This window comes from Piliocolobus tephrosceles, chromosome 17 (genome assembly GCF_002776525.5).
Source record: "Piliocolobus tephrosceles isolate RC106 chromosome 17, ASM277652v3, whole genome shotgun sequence".
NCBI classification, from domain to species: Eukaryota; Metazoa; Chordata; class Mammalia; order Primates; family Cercopithecidae; genus Piliocolobus; species Piliocolobus tephrosceles.
In genome coordinates this window covers 69,699,059-69,711,995 of record NC_045450.1, presented here as the reverse complement: position 1 = coordinate 69,711,995, position 12,937 = coordinate 69,699,059, and the positions used below count along the sequence as shown (strand labels likewise).

Sequence of the window (12,937 nt, the reverse complement as noted above, 5' to 3'; positions counted from 1 at the left end):
CACACTGTCTCAAAAAAAAAAAAAAAAAAAAAGAAAGAAAGAAAAAAGAGAAAAGAAAATAGGGTTTCTGTGGATGTAATTAGTTGAGTGGAGGTCATCCCACAACTTGGGAGGCCGAGGCAGGAGGATCACTTGAGGTCAGGGGTTCGAGACCAGCCTGGCCAACATGGCGAAACCCCATCTCTACCAAAAATACAAAAATGAGCCAGGCGTGGTGGCACGCACCTGTAATCCCAGCTACATGGGAGGCTGAGGCATGGGAGGCGGTAGTTGCAGTGAGCTGAGATCATGCCTTGCACTCCAGCCCGGGCAACACAGACTCTGTCTCAAAAAAACAGAAGGTTATAATGGAGTAGTGTGGACCCCAAGTCCAATCCGACTGGTGCCTTTTTAAGAGGAGAAGAGACACAGACCCACAGGAGAAGACATGAAGTGGAGACAGACACAAAGGGACAAGGAGGCCATGTGACCACAGGGGCTGACTCTGCGGTGACGCAGATGCCAGTGAGGGGACGTCACGGATCACCGGCTACCAGCAGAAGCTGGGAGCAAGGCACAGAGTCTCTCTCTGAGTCCCCAAGAAGGAACCAGCCCTGTTGACACCTTAATTTTGGATTTCTGGTCTCCAGAACTGTGAGAATAAATTTTGGTTGCTTTAAGCTCCAGTGTGTAGTTCTTTGTGAGAGCACTCCCGAGAGAAATAAAGGTGACCTGGCATTACTGTCTGTCTAGTGCCTGAATTCTCTTGCCCAGTGGTCCACTAGCCAGGCTAAGTTTGACCGTCTCTAGTAAAAGCATTCTCCAATAAACGAGGTCATTTCTGATACTGTTATGAAGAAAATAAAACACTATAATATGACAGAGTGGACAGGGATCAGAGGAAAAGGAACATTATTCTGACTATTAGGAAAGGTCTCACTAAGGATGTGATATTGCAGCAGTGATGGGAACAGCAGGAAGCTGGCCATGGAAAGGGGAGGAACAGCCCGTGCAAAGGCCCTGAGGCAGAGTCATTTTGGCACTCGCAAGGCACAGGAAGAAGGCAAGACCTTGGTGAGTGACAGCAGCAGTCGATGAAGCTGGAGAAACAGGCAGGGTCAGTCAGCACCTGCACAGTTGCCCTAGTTGACCAAGGTCCTGGCAAGCTGCTGGAGACAGACACGATTTAACTCAGAGTTTTTAAACGACCACTCTCGCACAATCACGGTCTTAAAACTGAAGTCTGGGGTGCAGTGGTACAATCTCAGCTCATGGCGACCTCCACCTCTGGGTCTCAAGTGATCCTCCCACCCCAGCCTCCCTAGTAGCTGGGATTACAGGTTTGCACCACCACGCCTGCCTAATTTTTGTATATTTTTTGGTAGAGACGGGGTTTTGCCATGTTGCCCAGGCTGGTCTTGAACTCCTGGGCTCAGGTGATCCGCCTGCCTTGGCCCCCACAAAGTGCTGGTATTCCAAGTGTAGCCACCACACCCAGCCAAGGCCAAGTCTTTCTATTACTTTTGTCCCTTGATTCTTGGAACCCTGGGCTTAATAAATCACAATTCCCAAGCTTCTCCAGGCTTACGTCTAATTCATTCACCACTGTAGCAGTTTCCAATGAATATGCTTATTTTTTTCTACACCGTTCATTACATGTGATGTTCAGAAAAGAACACAATGTTCTAAGCATGGAGTAGACTAGGACTGTCCCCTGTTTCATTCCAGACCTATACTTCTGTTCACGTGCCCGGGGTTGCCTTGGCTTTCCATTGTTTTATACCACTGACTTGCCGAAACATTTATCGGCCAACCTCCCCCGAAGTCCTCTTTGTGATGCCCAGATTTAGAAAGTGGGATTAAAACTTGTTCTTCCCTCTGAGAACAACTACGCCCTTTTGGGGTTTTTTTGTTTGTTTGTTTTGAGATGGAACCTTTCTTTGTTACCTAGGATGGAGTGTAGTGGCGCAATCTCGGCTCACTGCAACCTCCACTTCCTGGGTTCAAGTGATTCTGCCTCAGCCAGGATGCCAGGATTACACGTACCCGCCACCATGCCCAGCTAATTTTTGTATTTTTAGTAGAGACGGGGTTTCTTAACATGGGAAAACCGTGTTAAGAAGCTAATAAGGAGATGTTGCCCAAGCTGTTCTTGAACTCCTGACCTCAGGTGATCCACCTGCCTCAGCCTCCCAAAGTGCTGGAATTACAGGAAAACGACAGCCACCACGCCCGGCCCTATGGCTTATTTTTTTTAAGTGTCACCATAATGCATACAATGCCACATATAAAAAATGGTTTAGAATAAACAAAGTTACTGGGTCAGCTCCCTCGGTTTCACAACTGCTGCATTTCTCTTTCGGGTGGAGGACAAGGAAAACGATTCTAGAACTGCATGCTCTCTTGCCTCACACAGCTGAAGACACCTGGGCTATGTGGAAACACAAAGACTTAAGCAAAAGACGCTCTTTGAAATCATACTTCCTATTGGATTTCTCAAGGACGTCTAAATAAATCTGAGTCCACGCAGACTACCTCAAGCTTGGGGCGGGGGCAGGGGTGCTGCAGTGGAGTCGGTAAGCTGGGCAGGTGGTGGAAGAGAAGGATGTTTTGCAAGCCTCTGAGGACCCCTTGTGTGAGGCACAACCCACCCGGATCTGCCCCACTTCCCATTCCACAGAGTGGTAAGCGCTGCTATATCCAGTGTCAGATGGCTGGGCTGATCACTTCACTGTGCCCCCAGTAGCAAAGTGACCCTGGGCAAGTCACTCAGCCTCAGTTTCCTCATCTGTGACATGGGAACGGTAACAAACCCATCCTGATTGCCAAGCTTATAATGAAGATCAGCCAAGAGTCTGCGTGGGAAAACCCTTGTGAAGTATGAAAGTGAGGCTCATTATGGACAATAGGGTTTTTACTCCTGCCTTTGCATGTCTTTCCTGCTGCTGGTTGACTTCTCATGACTTTTTTAAAAAACTGTTCCAGGCTGTTTTTGGTGTTTCTTTTAACCTGATTACTTTTGCTTTATGAGAGAAAGGAGGGAGAAGGTGGGAGGAGAGAGAGGCACGCAGCATGACTCATCCCACCCCAAACCCTTCCTGGGGACTGTCCTAAAAGATGCTCCTCAGAGCCACTGGGGTACTATAAAGCAATTCACCTTTGAAGAAGGAGTTATTGTCATGAAAAGAGAGCCATAGCCAATATCTATGGAAATCCTCCACTTTCTGGCATTCAGCAGCAAATTATTTAAGGCTTGTGATTCACTCCGTCACCAAGTGGCTTCTCATTGCCTTTGGCTGTTACATCTCAAATAACGCAAACCAACCTTCACACTGACAGGTCCCATACAAAAGGCAAACACCGCCAGAAACGTCAGAACGTAACACAGAAAGGCTAGTGATGATCTGATCGTGAAGGCTGCCTACATGTGAGTCCCACGCCATCTTCATCTCTTTAATGGAAAAAGAAAATCTCATGAGTCAACTTTTTCATTGCGAGCCAATCTCAATAGCCTTTCGTCCCGTGCTTCAAAGGCGTATGCAGTCCTATTTCTGAACAAAGTGGAAATAAAAACAAGTGACAGCCAAAGAGAGACACTGAACAATGGAGAACATACGCTTCCCAGGAGAAAAGGGGGGAAGACAGGAAGGAACGCTCACATGCAATATAACCCACACCTTTTTCCTTTGCACATTCGGTGTTAAGCATCTCTCTGCCCTGCTTTTAGGTTGAGGGAGGGGGTTGCCTCTAAGGAAATGAATCTGAAACATCAACATCAAGTCGCAGCCTGGCTAAAGCAGCCTTGGCCCTGACAGCTGTCAGCCTGCCTCTAACACTGACTCAACACAGCCACTACCTCCACGTCAGGGGCGCCTCACCTGTGCCAGCTCAGAGGCTGTTCCTGCACAATCTGGAGGCCGGGACTCATGCCTGGCCTCTAACTAGAGAGGAAGAGGACCCGGCTGGTGCCCCTGCAAAGTCTTTTTTTCCTCTTCCCCTTTTCATCTTCCCAAGTCTAATCAACCTGCAACCCAAGGAAGCACAAACCCCGGACAAGGGCGGGGATGGGGGGCACGCACCCAGCTCCAGAACACTCAATTCTGCCCTTTCCGAGATCCTCTAAACGTGTTCAATTCCACCTGATCCAGCGGTCCTAAACTGAGCTGCTAAAACCGCATTTCCATTGCTATGCTCTCTGCAATCCTCCCCTTTGCTCACTGGCCCATCAAGAGCAGAGGGAAGAGGCAGAACGGACAGGGGTGGCCACCCAGGCCAGGAAGACCCTTGCTCTCACCCCACCCTGCTAGCCCCGGGAGCGCTGAGGCAGCAACTTCATCAAGCCGCAAACACGCACGATTCGCCAATGTCTTTACCCCCTGGGTCCCTGCACCCTCTCCCCAGAATGCCCTTGCAGGAGTCCGGGGTTTCTTCTTCCCCCAAGACTGGGACACCAGCTCCATCCCAAAGCCACCTGCTGCCACCATCTGCCGCGGGTTTGGGGGCGCCTCCTCCCGGCAGCGACCCGGGTTGCAGTCATTCACCGGCGTCCGCACTGCCCCTCCGCCCATGGGCTCCCGGCGACCTTCCCCTATTCCCTTTGCCTCCCAGCAGGCTAGGAGCCCGCGGAGAATCGCGGCCTGAGCCCCCGGCCCGCGAGGCCCCGCCCCCGCCTACCCCGCGGACCCCTCCTCCCTCCTCGCGCCCCCGCCCCACGGCGCTCCCAGCTGTCACCCCTCGCAGACCCCCGTCCCAGGTCCCCGCCGTCCCTCCTGGGTCATTCTTCCCCTCACGAGCCTGTCAGGCCGGCCTGAGGCCGCCCCACCGCACCTCTCACCGCGAGCACACAGCGAAGCGAACCAGCGCCGTCGGACTCCGCGGCTGCGGCGACTGCGCCGCCCGCGAGCAGCCGGGTCCTTTCCCGATGCCGCGGCACGAGCTGTCAGTCAACCGGACGTGCCCGCCTCCAGCCCCTTCTGCGCAGGCGAGAGACGGGTCGTGCCCTCCCCTCCCAGGAGGGGCGGCCCATGGTTGGTGTCACGTGACAGGGCGGAGCCTGCGGGGCCCGAGGCCTGCCCAGCTCCGTGGGTGCGCGCCCGGGGATACCTGGAGCCTTGCTTGCTGTTCCTAGAGGCTGGGTGTTCTCGGGCTCTGGGAGGAGTGGGTGGGGCAGGCCCGGTGCGTACAGGTGAGTGGGTTATTTCATGATTTTGTTGGGGCCATGAGAAGCGCCATCAAGGAGCTAGGAAATACCGTCTGATTCTAGTTGTTTCCTGGCCCTGGGTTTCCCTACCTTTAAAACAAGCGTGGCAGTTACCCGCCCTATCCCCTAGTTACGGTGAAGGCATGACATTAACCAACATACCTTTAAAATTCGTCCAGCGAGGCTTTGAGCCGGAGCTAAAAATAATAATAATAAATAAATGATATAAAATATTTTTTTTAGTTTTACAAAAGAAAAATGTCCGGCGAGGATACATGGTATGGAAGAGCAATCGGAGGCCAATATATTTTTTAAAACGGGGCATCTTTGAGACTGGTAGATTCCATCTCAGCTGCTCCATAAATTCTAGGCCAGTCGGCATCTTTTCAGCAAATACAATAAACACAACGTTCAGGCCATTCAGTTTCTTCTGTGTCTCCTCAATTAAAACAAAAAACGTTGTTTAAATAGAAGTGCTGCCTTTGGACGCCTTTTTAGTTGTAGAGGAAGTGTGGAAACATAAACTGACAGCCCCTCCCTAGTAATTTGGGCGTTATGTCAAACTCGACTCCAGCATCTAGCAAAGTGGAGAATCTGGTTCTGGAGTATTAACTGACACCTCGAATTTTCTGAAGATGTTGGTACAACTACATTCCAGGGCTATAATGCTCCTTCTGGTAGCTCCTTAAATGAAGTGATCAAGCCCTGTCTCTAAAGAAATGCTGTGATATCTGAAATAGGGCTGAATGTCAGTTTTAGAAAACTGGGTTTTCTGAAATTGTGGGAGTTATGCAGGAGAAACAAGTTCTACCACTTAAGAGAAAAGATGGCATATGGATTGATGATCCCCAAGCAGAAGTGATAGTCCTTGGAAAGATGTAGACTTGAACTGTAGACTCCTTGGGAAAGTTTAAGGGAACACATGAAGAAAAAAGCTGGGAGCTGCAGTGCCCTGAGGATTATGGAGTCTTCAGCATGGTAGCTTCTTCTGGTTCATTCCAGATTTGTTTGACCAACTGGATGTGGCCACCATGCATGTGAAGCTGGAACGCAGGGCGTCTCCAGCGTGGTGTGAATTCAGTTTGTGTCAAATACCCCTCATTCCTTGACATGGTTGCTACAGGTGAGTGGGTGCGCTTTTGGTCTCTGCAGGGTTCTGCCCTGAGTCCAGCGGAATGCAAGTGCCATGTTGTAGAATTCAGGGGAATGAAGGAGGATGGATGCCGTGGGTGAAGAAACTCCTTCCCTGGGTCAGCAAGTGAACCTCTCACAAGGCACTGACTTGTGCCATCCTGACCTGCCCTTGCACTACCAGCTGTTCGGGAGCATTGAAAAAAGGTGACTCATTTAGTCAGATTCTGTTTTAGGGGAATGTCATGTAGACCCTTTCCTGATGTCGTAGGAGGTTTTCTGACCTTGTCAAAAGGTTACAGAGAGGCAGATGACATGACCATTTTTTAAAAGAGGAAGAAAGTGAGTTCTGCAAACCACAGATCAGTGAACTTGCCATTGGGCCTGGAAAATCTTCAGGACAGATGACTTAACAAAAAAATATTTGTGACCTCTCCGAAGATGAAACACCAAGTGACAAAGACCAAGTCACACTAGGTTAACCTTATTTCTTGCTGTGAAATGTATAAACTGGTAATTCAAGGAAATATGGTGGAAATATACATCTGGACTCGGAAGGTTTATTTCCCAGGATTCTTTCAGTTACTAGTGATGGAAACTCAATTCAAACTGGTTTTTAAAAGAGAGGGGGCTGGGTGCGGTGGCTCACGCCTATAATCCCAACACGTTGGGAGGCCGAGGCGGGCTGATCAAGAGGTCAAGAGATCGAGACTATCCTGGCCAACATGGTGAAACCTGGTCTCTACTAAAAATACAAAAATTAGCTGGGCGTGGTGGCGTGCGCCTATAGTCTCAGCTGCTCGGGAGCTGAGGCAGGAGAATCACTTGAACCTGGGAGGCAGAGGTTGCAGTGAGCCAAGATCTCGCCATTGCACTCTAGCCTAATGACAGAATGAGACTCAGTCTCCTCCCCCCCACCCGAAAAAAGAGGGAATATGTTGGCGGACATAACTAAAAGGCTCTGGGGTTAACTCAGCACGATCCAGGGGCACAAGTGATGTCATCAGAACTTGGTCTCTCCCACTCTTCACTGCTCCTTTGAGTTGGCTTCAGTCTCAGATTAAGCTCCTTTTTTTTTTTTTTTTTTTTAATAGTCTCACTCTGTCACCCAGGCTGGAGTGCAGTGACGCCATCTCAGCTCACTGCAACCTCCGCCTTCTAGATTCAAGCGATTGTCGTGCCTTAGCCCCCCAAGTAGCTGGGAATGCAGGTGCGCACCACCACGCTTGTCTAATTTTTGTATTTTTAGTGGAGATGGGGTTTCACTATGTTGGCTAGGCTGGTCTTGAACTGCTGGCCTCAAGTGATCCACCTACCTCGGCCTCCCAAAGTGCTGGGATTACAGGTGTGAGCCACCGTGCCTGGCCTCAGACTAGGTTCTTTTTACAGAGTGTCCTCCAAGAGCTCTAGACTTATATTGTCTCAGCTTAGCAGCCTCCATGGAAAAAAGGATCTTCTCTTTCAATACTTTCAGCAAAAGCCCCAGGATTTGTTCAGAACGGACTGATGCACCTGTGTGTTCATGCCCTGGAACCAATCTCTGAGGTCAGGTTGTTGGAATAACTGGATTGATCAGATCTGCACAGGAGTAGGGGTCAGCCCCACTCACACTACTTGAGTGGAGAGCAAGGGAAGGGAGGCTCTTCCCAGGAAACTGAGGTGGTCTGGCCAGAACAAGGAGGGTCGATTCTGGACAGGCAGGGAAAACCTACAGATATCCAGGATGGAGCCTCTGCTAACATATCTCATGACATTGTATAAAGGACATGGGAAGGTGGTAGGAGAAGCCATAAAGTTATTGGATGGCTAAATCAATATTCAGAAATACTCTGGCTGGGCACAGTCGCTCACACCTTTAATTCCAGCACTTTGGGAGGCCAAGGTGGGCGGATCACAAGGTCAGGAGTTCAAGACCAGCGTGGCCAACATGGTGAAACCCCATCTCTACTAAAGATACAAAAATTAGCCGGGCATGGTGGTGCATGCCTATAATCCCAGCTACTTGGGAGGCTGAGGCAGGAGAATCGCTTGAACCTGGGAGGCGGAGGTTGCAGCGAGCCAAGATTGCACCATTACACTCCAGCCTAGGCAACAGAGCAAGACACTGACTCAAACAAACAAACAAACAAAAAAAAAAACTCTGAGACCAGTTGCGGGGCCTCATGCCTATAATCTCAGCACTTTGGGAAGCCAAGGCGGGTGGATCACCTGAGGTCAGGAGTTTGAGACCAGCCTGGCCATCATGGCGAAACCCCATCTCTACTAAAAATACAAAAATTAGCCAAGCGTGGTGGCACATGCCTATAATCTCAGCTAATTGGGAATCTGAGGCAGGAGAATCGTTTGAACCCGGGAGGCGGAGGTTGCAGTGAGCTGAGATCCTGCCATTGCACTCCAGCCTGGGCGATAGAGCAAGACTCTGTCTCAAAAAAAAATACTTAGAATAGATTGGGCGTGATGGCTCATGCCTATAATCCCAGCATTTTTGGAGGCCGAGGCAGATCACCTGAGTTTAGGAGTTTGAGACTAGCATGGGCAACATGGTGAAACCCTGTCTCTACTAAAAATATGAAAATTAGCCAGGCATGGTGGTGCACCTGTAATTCCAGCTACTCAGGAGGTGGAGGCAGGAGAATTGCTTGAACCTGGAAGGCAAAGGTTGCAGTAAGCTGAAATCGTGCCACTGCACTCCAGCCTGGGCGACAGAGGCAACACTCCATCTCAAAAAAAAAAAAAAAAAAAAAGAAAAGAGAAAGAAAATAAAACCATAATTTATTATCTTACAGTTCTGGAGGTCAAGGCCTAAAATTGAGGTGTCAGCAGGGCTGTGTTCCTTTCAGAGGCTCTAGGGGAGAATTGTCTGTCTTCTCTGGCTTCTAGAGGCCACCCGCATTGCTTGGCTTGTGGCCCCTTCCTCTATCTGCCTAGTCAATCTCCTTTACTCTGAAACAGATCCTCAGCTTTTCTTTGTCCTTTAAGACACTGATATTTAGTAAGAGTACAGGCCAGTTGTTCCATAGGATGTTCCTCAATTTAGATTTTCCTGATTGTTCCCTTATTATTAGAGTCTAGTAACACATTTTAGGAATAGTGATGCATAATTAAGTTGTGATCTCAGTGCTTCATATCAGGAGGCACATATTATCTGTCTCATTATTGGTGATACTATGCTTGACCAATGGTGATATATTTCTCCACTGTAAAGGTACCTTTTTTTCCTTTGTAAGTAATCAGAAATTTGTGGGGAAGATACTTTGAGGCTATTTAGATACGCTGTCTTTCAACAAACTCAGTGAACTTTCATCTAGTGGTTTAGCATCCATTAATGATAAGGCTATAGTGGTCCCCAAATGTTGAGTTTTCTTCTTCTTCTCATTATTGCTAAGACAGAGTCTTGCTCTTTTGCCTAGGCGAGAGAGTCCAGTGGCACAATCTCAGCTCACTGCAACCTCCGCCTCCCAGGTTCAAGTGATTCTCCTGCCTCAGTCTGCCAAGTAGCTGGGATTACAGGGATGTACCATCACGCCTGGCCAATTTTTTTTGTATTTTTAATAGAACCGGAGTTTCACCATGTTGGCCAGGCTGGTCTCGAACTCCTGACCTCAAGTGATCCAACCACCTTGGCCTCCCAACGTGCTGGGATTACAGGCATGAGCCACCGTGCCTGGCCGAATTTTCTGATTCTGTTGCTCCACCTACATTTATTAGTTGACATTTCCCTGTATCTGTCTTTGCCCTTTTCTAATCTGTTCTCCACAAAGCAGCTGGAGGGCTCTCTTCTCTCCTCCCCCTCCCCACTCCCCGCTCCTCTCTCTTCTCATCTCCTCCTCTTTCTCTCTTTCTCTTTTTCTTTCTTTCTTTCACAGAGTCTTGCTCTGTTGCCCAGGCTAGAGTGCAGTGGCACAATCTCTGCTCACTGCAACCTCCATCTCTTGGGTTCAAGTGATTCTCATGCCTCAGTCTTCTGAGTAGTTGGGATTATAGGTGCACGCCACCATGCCCAGCTAGTTTTTTGTATTTGTTTCTCTTTAGTAGAGACAAGGTTTGACTATGTTGCCCAGGCTGGTCTCAAACTTCTGGGCTCAGGTAATCCTCCCCCCTCAGCCTCCCGAAATGCTGGGATTACAGGTGTGAGCTTCTGTGCCTGGCCTGGAGTGACCTTTAGAAACCACAAATGTGCTCTAGTCCTTCAGTGGCTTCCCTCTGCCCCTCACACGTGCCAGCATCCTTCACTGTTGCTAGGGCCCAGCATGACTTGGCCCCTTCCAAGCTGTCTGCGTGGTCTTGAGTCGCTTCCCCTTGCCCTCCACACATTGATCCTCGCAGGGCCTCAAAGATTCCATGCTCCTTTCTACCGTAGGAGCTTCCTGCGTGTCCCTTTGCCTGGAACTCAATTCCTTTCACTTCAAGCTCCTTTGCTCAACAAATATCCACGTCTTTCACGTGTCACATCCTAAAGGAATCCCTGCATGTGACCTCCAGACCAGGTCTGAGTCCTGGGTGTATCATCTCAGCAAATAAATAATATCCTCCTCCTCCACAGAAACACATGTTTGCGATTACGCATTTGTGAAAATGGACCTAAGCTCCATAACAGGCAGGAGCTTTGCCTAGTTTTGCTCACTCACGTGTCTGCAGCATTTAGCACGGTGCCAGGCACACTTTTTGAATGAATAAATATGAGTTTAAAACAAGGATCGCAGGGAGAAGGTAGACAAGACGAGGACTGGGTTATTGTAGCCTGAGGACAAATGGGCAGGGGCTTGCTTCTAAAGGACTCAGTGGATGTGGTCACGGCACCCACTTTAGGAGAACTGGGCCTAATGCAAGCCCTCCAGGAGGCTAGCTTGGCACAGAGCTAGGATTGTGGGCTCTTTCAAGAGGCGTGTGGCGCAGCCGAAAGGGCAGAGCTTTCATAGCCCAGTGTTGCTCACCTGCCAGCTCGCTCTGCTTCTGTACTTCATTTGGTCAGTGGCTTACATCTGACTCTTAGTTTCTGCAGCTGTACAAAGAGATTTCACAGCGTGGTGAGGATAAAGTGAGTCTATGGGCGGTATAACAGCAGCTAACAAGTTCAAGACACATTTGGGGTGGCATCCTGACTCTCCACCTCTTCACTGTGTGACTGGGAGCACACTGCTCAACCTCTCTGGTCCTGTTTGTCTAGAAAAGGGACCAATCATAGTGAGTTCACTCATTCATTCAGCGCATATCTATTGAATGTCTACTTTTTCAAATGTTTTTAGTATTTATTTATTGGAGACAGAGTCTTGCTCTGTCACCCAGGCTGGAGTACAGAGGTGCGATCTTGGCTCACTGCAACCTCTGCCACCTGGGCACAGAGCCATTCTTCTGCCTCAGCCTCCTGGATAGCTGGGATTACAGGTGCCCGCCAACACGCCTGCCTAATTTTTGTATTTTTTGTAGAGACGGGGTTTTCACCATGTTGGACAGGCTGGTCTCGAACTCGTGACCTCAGGTGATCTGCCCGCCTCAGCCTCCTAAAAGTGCTGGGATTACAGACGTGAGCCACCGCACCTGGCTGAATGACTACTTCTTTTTAGAGGCAGGGTCTCCCTATGTTGCCCGGGCTGGCATGCAGCGGCTATTCACATGAGTGCCTACTTTTGGACAGGCAGTGGGGACACAGTGAACAAGACCAACAAAACTCCCTGCCTTTTGTGAGGCTTGTGTTCTGATGAGGAATAGTCAATGGGATAAGTGAAGGATACAGGTGAGACGTGAGACGTGGCAAGGAGTAAACCAGGGAAGGGAAGTGAAATATGTTGCAGGAATGCGCAGGGGCTCAAGGAGAAAAACACTTTCTGAGTCAAGTCCTAATGGCCACAAGAGAATGAGCATGGACTATCTTGGGCATGCTTGGCACTCAATGAGTGGCCCCACACAAGGCTTTGCCAAGCACCCTCCCTCCAATTCCAGACCTGCTCCACCCACAGCGGAGGTGAGGTGGCCTGCAGAAAAGGAATTCAGGGACACATCACGCCCTTCGAGTTTAAACATCTAACACCAGAGGTTGTGGAATTTCAGTCTTCCGGCTTTCCTAGCATGGCTGTTGAACTCAACATCACAAACTCAGTGGGAAAAATAAGAAACAACCCAAACACCCGTCCGGAACAAGCCTCTGATTTTCCACTGCGTAACCTTTGCAAGTTTTTCTCTCTCCCCACTAGCATCTACTTGAAATAGAGAATACACCGGCCAGGTGCGGTGGCTCACGCTTCTAATCCCAGCACTTTGGGAGGCCGAGACAAGCGGATCACCTGAGGTTGGGAGATCGAGACCAGCCTGACCAACATGGAGAAACCCCGTCTCTACTAAAAATACAAAATTAGCCGGGCATGGTGGCACATGCCTGTAATCCCAGCTACTAGGGATACTGAAGCAGGATAATCTCTTGAACCTGGGAGGCGGAAGTTGCGGTGAGCCAAGATCGTGCCATTGTACTTCAGTCTGGGCAACAAGAATGAAACTCCAACTCAAAAAAAAAGAAAAAAAAAAGAATACAAATAAATGTACATAACTGAATGATTTTTTACCAAATGAACATCCATATAACCAGCACCCAGACCAAGAGATAGAATATCACTAGTGCCCTGCCCCCCACGC

General features: G+C 49.3%; 1 protein-coding gene across 3 annotated transcripts in view; it reads right to left on the bottom strand.

Annotated features, from left to right (window-relative positions):
* The window catches only part of KIAA0513 (KIAA0513 ortholog), a 60,629-nt gene extending 55,689 nt beyond the window's left edge, over positions 1-4,940 (bottom strand). The window contains exon 1 of one of the 3 annotated variants that reach the window (XM_026447258.1): positions 4,807-4,940. The gene's annotated coding sequence lies outside the window, so the exon portion shown is untranslated. The remainder of the gene's footprint in view (positions 1-4,806) is intronic. The other 2 variants (XM_026447262.2, XM_026447260.1) reach the window with 2 other exon arrangements.
* Positions 4,941-12,937: the final 7,997 nt, after the last annotated feature.